Genomic DNA, 11,308 nt, shown 5'->3' with positions numbered 1-11,308 from the left:
ATTTCCTATTCTGTAATTATACTATTTATTTCACAGGCTTGTTGAGAGAAAAACATGTTAAACTTTAAAGCACTATGGAAATATTAGGGGAACATAGGTAATAAATGGAAAATCTGCCTGGATTTAAGTTGAATTGGTAGTGAGATTGGGAGCTATTACTGCCCAGAAATGATAGAAATTTGTTCTTTATTTTTTTTTCACTTAATATTATTTTATTTTTTCTAATATGTAAAGATAGTTTTCAATATTCACTTTTATAAGATTTATTTCCAAATTTTTCCTTACCCCCCCCCCCCAAGTTGTAAGCAATCTGATATAGGCAATCATATCATAGTATAATCATAGTAAACATTTTTCTACATTAGTCATATTATAAAAGAAGAATCAGAACAAAAAGAAAAAATCATGAGAAAGAAAAAATAACCAAAACAGTGAAAACAGTATGCTTTGATTTGCATTCTCTCAAGGTTTTTCATTGTACAGTGTTACTGTGTACAATGTTCTCTTAATTCTGCTCACTTCACTCAGTATCAGTTCACAATCTTTCCAGGGTTTTTTTTTTTTTTTTTTGAAAATCTGCCTGTTCATCATTTCTTATTATACAGTGGTATTCATTACATTCACATAACATAGTTTGTTCAGCCATTCCCCTATTGATGGGCATTCCCTCAATTTCCAACACCTTGTCACCACAAAAAGAGTAGCTATAGACATTTTTGTATATGTGGGTCCTTTTCCTTTTTTATGATCTCCTTGAGATACAGACTTAGTAGTGGTATTGCTGGATTAAAGAACAGGCAGAGTTTTATAGCTATTTGGGCATAATTCCAAATTCACACCATCTTTTAGAACCATTGATGATCAATCCCTACACATCCAAAACAGAACTTAACATCCCAATCTAAAATTTCCTTTCTTCTGAACTTCCTTATTTCTATATAATTTCTATATAATTCTATGTGAATTATCTATTTATTTGCTTAGATTTGAAACTTCAAAGTCATGTTTGACTTTTTCTTCTCCTTCATTTCACACCTCCCCATCAATCATTAAGTCTTATTAATTCTCCATTCATAATATCTTCTGCATCCATCCCCTTTTCTTTCCTCTTGTTGCTTATTTAGGATCTTATCACTTCTCATTTGAATTATTACAATAGCCTCTTAATTCCTGACTCTAGTCTATCCTTTCCAATCCATAACAGATACAATAATCTTACCATGTTATTCCTCTCTTCTAAAATCTTCAATGACTTTTCATTCCTTCAAGAGAAAAATGAGAAACTTGCAAGCCTGGTACTCAAGGTTCTTTGCAGTCTGCTTCCAATCTACCTTTCCAGCCTTACTTCATGTTGTTCCTATTTACTCACTCTACATTCTAGTTAAAATGGAACTGACTGTTTTTGTCTTCATAACTTCCATTTCCTGCCTTTCTCCATGGCTCTGCCCTAGAAATATGTTTTCATTTCCCTGTTTCAGAAGCCATATTTTTCTTCAATGTTCAGATCAGAATAATAGCATTACATGTTTAATATATATTGGATTACATATATAGGGGAGGGGGTGGGGAGAAGGGAGGGAAAAAGTTAGAACACAAGATTTTATAAGGGTGAACGTTGAAAATTATCCATGTATGTATTTTGAAAAATAAAAAAAACTTTAATTAAAAAAAAAAAGAATGATAGCACCTCAGAACTGAAAAGAGCCTCAAAGGCAATACTTTCCATAATAATCTCTAAAATATATTCTATGACTGGTTAGGTTATCCAGCCTTTTAAAGATCTTTTTTCAGATTCTACTTATTGCTCCAACCAGCAGAATAATTCTAATTTCTATTTAATTTCTTCAATAACAGTACTTGAAAAAATTGATCACTTCCCCCTTAAGTCTCCTCTTCAGGCAGAACTTGGTTAATTTCTCCAATCATCCTTCACATGGCATAATCTCAGACCCTTTTTACTGTCCTGCTTACTATCCTCTGGATATTCTGTAACTCCTTCATGTCCTTCCTAAAATAGAGTACCCCAAACTGAAGATGATATTCTATAATAAATAGTTTTACCAGTGCAGAGTATAGTGGAACCAACACTTCCCTTGTTCTGGACACTGATTCTTCTTCTAAAATCAACTAAGATTAAATTACCTTTCTTGGTTGTCATATCCCACTGTTAATTCAATGAGGCTGAAACTCCCAGATCTTTTTTGAGATGGACCACTACTTAACCATACCTTTTCTATCTGATTCTTGTGAAAATGACTTTTTTTTTTAACCCAAATGAAATTCTTCACATTTTTCCATATTAAGTTTCATTTTATTCACTTTAGACCAATGTTTTAGCTTGCAGAGACCTTTTGATTCCTAACTCTTAGCACCCACTGTATTAACTAGCTTAGTGTTATTTTTGTCTATGATAATCATGTCAAATAGGCTTTCGTACAACTTATTGATAAAAATATTAAATAGCACAGGGCCAAGCATAGATTCTTTGAGACTTTCTTCCAAGTTGAAATTGAGCTATTAATGGACATTTTTTGGATTCAGGTATTCCACCAGAACATCCGAACTGTGCTATTACCTGGTTCTCTGAATTCTTCATATTCATGATTTTTTGTGGCATAATAATTATTCCATTATGTGTATCTATCATTAATTGTTTAGCTTTTGTTGTTGTTGTTCAGCCATTTTCAGTTGTGTCTAATTCTCTGTCACACTATTTGAGGTTTTTTTGACAAAGAAACTGGAATGGCTTGCCATTTTCTTGTTGAACTTATTTTACAGATGGGAAAACTGAGGGAAGCAGGATTGAGTGACATACCTGGTGTCACATAGCAAGTGTGTATCTCAAGTCAGATTTGAATTCTTCCTGACTCCAGGCTGGCATTCTATCCACTAATGTACCTAATTACACAGATATTTTTAAAAATCATGATTTCCAATTTCTTTCCAGAGGAGTTGGACCAATTCAAAGCAATACCAGTGATATATGTAGTATGGCTTTCTTTCCATAGTCTTTAAATATTGATTATTTTTGTTTTTAATCATCTTTGTAAATTTTCCATGCATGAGATAAAACATCAGAATTGTTTTGATTTGCAATTTTCCTATTAGTGATGTGGAGTCAGTCAGACGCCAAGCATTTATTAAGCACTTATATTTGTGGACTAAGTCCCAGGCATTGTGGTAAGCACTGAGAATATATAAAAAAAGGCAAAAGCCAGTGCCTGTTTTACAGAAGCTTGTAGTTAGTTGGAGGCAGGTAATACAGAAATAATCATGTACAGACAAGTTATATGCAGACAGGGTAGATGAAAGATATCTTCTAGGAAAGTCTCTAGGACACAGGTGAACCAAGTCAAACTTCTTAGAATTTGAGTTGAGACTTAAAGGATTCCAGGAATACTAGAAGGTGAAGTCGGACGTGGGAGACAGTTAGTGAAAAGGCTCGTTAGAGGAACAACATGTAAACCACTGTCTCTGGGATTATGGAATAGGTGAAAGGTAAAAAAAAGTATGAGGAAATTGTAAAAGTAGAAAGGGGTTAGTTTATGAAGGGCCATGGAAAATTTTGTGTTTGATCCTAGGGATGATAGCTACTGAAATAGAGGAGTTACATAATCAGACCTGCACTTGAGGAAGATTATTTATAAAAAGGAAGAGCTAAAGAGGGGAAAAACTATTGCAATACTCCAGGCCTGAAAAGGATGGTAGCAATGGCAGAGAATAAGGGAATAGAGGAGTTAAATTGGCAAAAAATTCGTTTTTATCTAATGTATTGCCTTTGAATAAAATATTCCTCCTTACAGTAATATTTTACTTACAGATTTTATCCCATCAAATCTGAGTATGAGCTCATAATTAAATATTAGAAATAGGCTTTCTAGTTCACTTTACTTATTTTCCATATTTTATACCTTTGTATTAAAAAACCTGAGACTATAGGTTTTATTGATCAATCCTTTCTTGAATTTTTGTTTCTTATTCATATATATGTGTCCTTACTACTCCTCTTCCTGCACTGTTTGTATTATTTAGATTTTTGTTGTTGTCGTTTCAATTATGTCCGATTCTTTGTGACCTCATTGGGATTTTCTTGGCAAGAATACTGGAGTGGTTTGCCATTTCCTTCTCCAATTTAATTTATACGTAAGAAAACTGAGGCAAACAGGGTTACACAAACAGGATTAAGCAGTCAATAAGTATTTGAGATTTATATCATGGAGACGAGTCTTCCTGACAACAGGCCTGGCATTCTATCCATGTCACCCACTCTCTAGATTTAATTATCTAATTTATATTTCTCCATCTTTTATACAATAATAAATATGAGCATATCAGAAATCTTGATATATATAAACATATATTCATATCATGATTCTCATTTACTATTTTAGTAATCCATCTTATTAAAAATGAGTTTAATGTGTTATGGCCTGTCCTTGATGAAGGCAAATTAGCTCTTTCATTACTTCCCTTCTTAAGTGACCACTCAATTAGCACTTTAAGGATCTATTTTTGAAAGTCCCTAGGAAATTGTGATCAACTATTCTCTTCAAATAAAAAAATGGCAAAACATTTTCCCTTCTTTAATCATGTGTAGAGTTTTCTATTTTCTATGGTCTTTCCAGTTACACTGGCCATTGCCCAGCAACCTCACCTGCCTGCTCTTTGACTATGAAGAAAGATGGAGTTCATCTGGGCCAGGTGACTTGAATTTCACAAAAGAAGTTAGATTACCTCTTAATGCCTCCTTACTTATCTCAGGTATCAATTCCCTGTTAGTCATTTTTGTTCTTTCAGTCCTAGAATAAAGGTCATTTTCCTTTGTAGAGAAAAACCAGAAACAAAAAGCATTGGTCCAGGGATCAGGAGTTCATATCCTGGTTCTGTAACTCACAATGTGATCTTGGGAGATAAAAGAATTTTTACAACTTGTAATAATAATGATAATTGTAGTTCACATTTACCTGGGCATCCCATAGTGGATAGGATACCAGGCAAGGAGTCAGGAACATTCATCCTTCTGAGTTCATTCACATTTAGCCTCAGACCCTTATTAGCTGTGTCATCCTGGGCAAGTCACTTTCTCTTGTTTGCCTCAGTTTTCTCATCTGTAAAATTGACCTGGAGAAGGAAATGACAAACCATTCCAGCATCTTTGCCAAGAAAACCCCAAATGGGGTCATAAAGAGTTGGATAAGACTGACACAAGTGAACTTTAAGGTTTGCAAAGAGCTTTATGTAATCTTTATATACATATCTTAAATATTATCATATATAATATGGATATATTATTGTATATGACAGTATATATCATATATAAAATATATTATTCTCTATTTCATTTATAATATGTAATAATCTCATTTGTTTTTCAGAAAAACTCTGTGAATAAAATATTACTAGTATCCCCATTTTATGGATGAAGAAACTGAGCTGATAGAGATTGTGACTTGCTCAGGATCAAATATCTGAATATTATTATTATTTATATTATTATCAAAATATCTTCAATATCTGAAGCCAAATTAGAACTCAAGATTCTCTTACTCCAAATTTGAAATTTTATCCATCTACCTGCCTTATCACTTAAAAAATATATATATAAAACAGGGATAGCTAGATATGTGGTGGATAGAGTACTAGCCCTGAAGTCAGGAGAACCTGAGTACAAATCCAACCTCAGATATTTAATACTAGCTGTGTAACCTGGGCAAGCCATTTAACTCCAATTGCCTTACCAAAAAAAAAATATAAATAAAAGTAAAGCTTTATACAAAAGTAAAAGCTTTAAACCAATCCAATGTAGTCTCACTAACAGTTTATTTTCTCAAATAAAAAGGTTCTTCACCAAAATCAGACTTCAATAATTAAAAAAAAAAATTATAGCCGGGAACATGGAGATTGTTTCTGTGGTTATAGTGCATTCCAAGAAATTACATTCTGTCCCCCCACGCCAGTGCAAAAATAGAAACCATCAGGGACAAAATGTATAATTTTTGTTGCATTTATAAAACTTGAAAGCCAATCAGACAGTGCTTGTTCTCATTGACACTTGGTTTCTAAGGAAAAGGCTTCAAATCATAGGGTAATTCCCCAACCTGAGTGTGGGACTGGATGCTGAGGTCTTGCCTGGCTTGGGCTGGAACTGAGATCTCTTGCCAGGAGCATCTGGGTGAGCTTCCTGGATTATCTGTTGGACTCCCTGCTCCCTAACCATGTACTATGTGTGGGGTAGTAGATGTTGAACTGCTAGGGGTGAGTATTTTTCTTTCTCACTCGCTGTTCCTATGGCTCTTTTTTAAAAAAAATCACAAATCTCTTTCCTCAGACCTAATTTTTGCATAAGATTTCTTTCCAAATCAGACAGAGTTAGATTAATCCTAGACAATCTTTTGAAATAGTGCAGGTTTATCTCCAATCCCTTTATAATACCATTGTCCTCATGATTAATTCACTGTAAAATAGATTTTGGAGCTAGAGATGTTAAAGACTCTTAACTAGCCTCTCATTTCACAGAATAGGTAAAGGAGGCATAGATAAGACAAATTATTTGCTCAGCTCCACATGGAGAATGAGCAGCAGAAGTGGGTTCCTGTAACAACTGCAAATTCAGTCATCTTTCCATTTTATTCCTCTGCTTCAATCAAAATCTGATTTTAGGAGAGGATATTATAAATCATTAAGGAATGAACCTTTAAGATTGAATTTCAGAAATCAGCCCTGAAGGCCTTTCTTGAAATCAAGGTCTAGGAGTGAATTTCATCCTACATAAAAGTATTACATTTGACCAAGAGGTGAGATTTATCTTCTCATTTTGGAGTTAGAATTTCTACTTTTTTTTCATATTCATTCATTGATATATCAAATACCTATTCTCTGTGCAGAATTCTATTTTAGGTTTTATAGGAAATACAAAATTTAGATAATAATAGCTCTTCTTATGGAACTTGTAGTAAGGAGATAACGGTCCATACCCAGATCAATATAATACATCATGTTCCATAAGGTAATTATAAAAACAAAGGATTGAGGAGGAAGGGTGAGCATTCCAGGGATGAGAGATACCATGAATAAACACACTGAGGTGAGTGAGTGTTTTCCTTTTTGGGGGGGTGCAGGAGATAGTGAAGGAAAGTGGAAAAGGGGAAGAGGAGTAGAGAATAGTTCAGTTTGGATCCACAGATCTTGAAAGCCAGGCCAAGGAAAGGAGCACCCTTTTTCCACCTTTTCTTTCATTTTTAGTTATGGAAATTATAGTTAAATTATAGTTAAAGGAGCAAAGCAAGCAGAAGGGATGGCTGAGCTTTAACTGCTCAGGGGAAATTTTAAGTAGAATGAAAAAGATAGAGAAGAAAATGATGGAAGGCAGGATAAATTGGGATTTTCTTAAAGTACAAGTCTATTAAGGTCATTTCTCTAATCGAGAAGATTCAATGGCTCCCTATTATCTCACCGATTAAAAAGTGACCTTTGTGCTTGGCATTTGAAACTTTTCACAATCTGGCTCAGATATTTTCTCTAGGCTGATTACACTTTGTGTTCTGGCCCAACTGATTTACTCACTTTTCATTGTACAGGATATTCCAGTTCTCGGGTAAGTACATTTGCCAAGGCATCCTCCATGTCTGAAATGCTTAATCCTTTCCCTATTAAGATTCTGGAGGGGAAACTGAGGCAGGTGACCTTGCCCAGCCCTCCCTCATTTCGATCCAAGTCCCGTTCATGTCATCCCCTTCCTGATGTCATGGTCGTTTTGGGGAACAAAGGACAAAAAATAATAAACATGGGAAGTTTTAGGGGATAGTCACCAAAATGGCCTTGGGGACACTTGTCCTTCTGGGTGGGAAGCAGCAAAATCTAGGTTTTAAGGCTCTAGATTTTTGGATATAAAATCTTATGGGTGCCTAGATTGAGAGAAACTTTTGGGAGAAGTCTGGGTTGTTCTGACGAATTTTTGTGGAGAATCTGCCAGCTTTCATGGGCTTAGGGAATTTCCTCACTTGAAGTACTCCTATGCCAGTGAAAACATATGTCCAGCTCACTGCAAAACAAAATTAGGGAGAGATCCCCACAGAGAGATGGAATAAGAACAAATCAAGAACTGGGAAGGGAAAGGCCGTGAGAACCAATTTATTGTTGATCAGCTCCCTACCCCCCATCCCAGACACCGGAGAAATACCTCCTGTTTCCATATGTCTCTTCAATTTAAACAATGCAGTTATATTTTAGACTCATAATAGCCTTGTGCATCATATAGGGCAGTACTTTTGTCCCCCTTTTAAAATTGAATAAACTGAGGCTGAGAGAATTTACCCGAATTATAATAAACCATAGAGTTAATGATAAAGATAAAGCCGTCAGCTAGAAATAGTTAGTGGGGCTCGAGCAGACAGCCAGAGGTTCCTGTTTATTTTTGAGGTCACAGTCAAAGTCAAGGTTCTCTGCGCCTTGGGCTGGCCACATTGTTTGAATGTCAAATGTACACTTGCCAAAAAGACTTTTTTTTGGAGAACTCCCCCAGAACAAGAGCTCACCAGGTGGGCCAGAAAAGGCCATAAAGGACCCTCTCAAGGTCTCTCTGAAGAACTTTAGAATTGGTTGCATGACGTGGGAGACCCTGCACAGGACCACCCAGCATGGCTGGCCCTCATCAGAGGAGGGGCTGTGCTCCATGAGCAGAGCAGAAGGGAAATAGCTCAGAAGAAATTCAAGATGTACAAAGTTAGAGAGTTAGTTCGAGCAGTTGGTCTGTAAATTGTCCCTTTTTTAGGGAAAGTTGTAAGGGCAGAAGCTGATGATGATGATGATTAGGAAAAATAATAAGAACGTGTGAATTCTTACCTGGGCCCTTCTAGATCAGGGTCAAGATTAGAAAATTTTTATTTTGTGAGATCTTGGGCAATTTGGTGAGATCTATGGATCCCTTCTCATGGTGGTATTTTCAAATGCATAAACTACAACATAAGATGCCAAAGGAAAGCAATTATCGTGAAATATAATTATAAATTAAGAAAAATTCATAAACCCCCTTGCTATCAACAATGTTTTAGGGAAAATTTTTTATTTCCTTCATTATTTTGGATATGGAGTCATTCTTTCTGTAAATTTTGATGCACTAAAAAGTCTGTTATTAATAATTAGTTGTCTAATAGTAACTACACCTGACCAAAATCTATCAAATGAAATGTGAAATTTTAGTTAAAGCCTTAAAAATTCCATATATAAGAAGTCAAGACTCAAATACAGAGATTCTTCTTGTAAATAAAAAAGCTATAATTAAAAAAAAGAATCTCTGTGTTTGGTTTATATAAATGTCAACTATTGTGTTTATTATCAAGAGAAAACTGACAAATTCCAATTTTTCCTCTCCTTCCCCCCATCCCCAAAATTGACCAATACATGTTAAATATGTTAAAGTATAAATTAAATACAAGTATACATGTCCAAACAGTTATTTTGCTATACAAAAAGAATCAGACTTTGAAATAGTGTACAATTAGCCTGTGAAGGAAATCAAAAATGCAGGTGAGCAAATATAGAGGGACTGGGAATTCTATCTAGTGGTTCATAGTCATCTCCCAGAGTTCTTTCGCTGGGTGGAACTGGTTCAATTCATTACTGCTCTATTGGAAATGATTTGGTTCATCTCATAAACACAGAGATTCTTAACCTAGTGTCTTAGTTTTCTGAAAAAATATTTTGATAGCTTTTTTTCAATATAACGGGCCTCCCTTTCATAACTCTATACATTTTATTCTATACAATTGAGAGCATTATTCTGAGAAGGAATCTGTAAACTTCACTGGACTGCCAAAAGGGTCATGACACAAGAAAGGTTATGAATTTCTGATTAAAATTTTGCAAACTGTTTTATGTACATTACCTCAGCTGATCATTTTTAATGATATTTGCTCTATCTCACAAAGTTATTGTGAGAATTCACAAATGTATAAGCTTCTAGTAAACTAAAAATTGCTATATAAATCAAGGAATTTATTATACTAATGATATCCACAATAGTCACAATTATGTTATGGCTAAAGACCTAGTTAATATCAGCAAAGAGAAAAAGAGAATTGTCTAATTGTGTGAGAGTCCTGAATGCAGAGTCAATTTATCCTGTATACATTTTGTTTGCATGTTGTTGCCTTCACATTGTCACATTATTGACTGCGAGTTCCTTGAGAGCAAGAACTACCTTTTGCCTTTTTTTTTTAAGTATCTCCAAGTGTCTGGTACATAGTAGGAGCTTAATAAATATTTCTGACTTACTATGTACTTTGGAGAAGTTTCTTAACTTCTCCAGAATTTAGTTTCTTCATTTTCATCATCATGTCAGGGTGGGATAGACTAGATTAATCTCTAAAATCCTTATAGTTCTAACAATCTGCCATTTTTTGTTTTGTTTTGTTTTTTCCACAATCTGTCATCCTAACATGAAAGATAATTGTTAATTGATGTAGGAACTCTGTGCTTTGATGAGAATGAGTCGTCATTATGACATTATTCAAAGATATGTTTAAAATATTCAGTGAAACTGAGGTTGTTCTCAAGGACAAGGACACACATTTGAAAAATATAAGTCCATTATCAATTGGAAAATAGCAGTGAGGAGTGAGGTAGCTCTAAGTTCAAACTAGTGATAACAGCTAACAATTGAAGAGTAAACAGGAAAGTGAGGAAAGGTTTTATTGATAATTGTTCTTTGTTTATGGACCTTGGTTGGTCAGAAGTTGCATTTTTCTTAAGTTCTTTGAGCTCTTTAGAAGACTGATATATAGAGCCTATAAATATCACTTTTGAAGTTGGTTCAAGTTCAAAACTGGCCCTTGCCACTTGTTAGTAAGTGGCAGGGAACAAATCACTTAATCTCCATTTCTTCATCTGGAAAAAAACAGTGTGATAGGGAATCTCTTAACTCCCATCTAGCTCTAAATTTATGACCACATGATTCCTAATTTGCACAAAAGAAACAGACAGACTTGGGAAGAGATTTATGCCCCAGTTAGTAAAAAGTAAATTATATATAATTTATATAGAAATATAAGGAAGTAAAAATATAGTAAAATTATAAATAGTAAAAAAAGTAAAAATATATATATAATAAAGTAAAAAAAATTATATATACTACTTAAAGGAGGATAATTGGCTAGCATCAGCTAACTGCAGGTGGGGCTGACCTATAACCTGCTCTAACTGGCTTTCTAGAGGCCATTATTAATTTTCCACCATGAACATTTATTATTTTTCTATTGTTCATCCTTCATTTCCAGAGGACTAATGACTTCAATGGGTGATGTCGGGACTA

At 34.5% G+C, this 11,308-nt stretch overlaps 1 protein-coding gene across 2 annotated transcripts in view; it reads left to right on the top strand.

Moving 5' to 3' along the window:
- Window positions 1-6,019: 6,019 nt before the first annotated feature.
- The window catches only part of MLANA (melan-A), a 52,155-nt gene continuing 46,866 nt past the window's right edge, over window positions 6,020-11,308 (top strand). Inside the window, exon 1 of one of the 2 annotated variants that reach the window (XM_031961981.1) lies at window positions 6,020-6,255. The gene's annotated coding sequence lies outside the window, so the exon portion shown is untranslated. The remainder of the gene's footprint in view (window positions 6,256-11,308) is intronic. The other variant, XM_031962005.1, reaches the window with a different exon arrangement.

This window comes from Sarcophilus harrisii, chromosome 1, assembly GCF_902635505.1.
Source record: "Sarcophilus harrisii chromosome 1, mSarHar1.11, whole genome shotgun sequence".
NCBI classification, from domain to species: Eukaryota; Metazoa; Chordata; class Mammalia; order Dasyuromorphia; family Dasyuridae; genus Sarcophilus; species Sarcophilus harrisii.
This window is presented reverse-complemented; position numbering and strand designations above follow the sequence as displayed.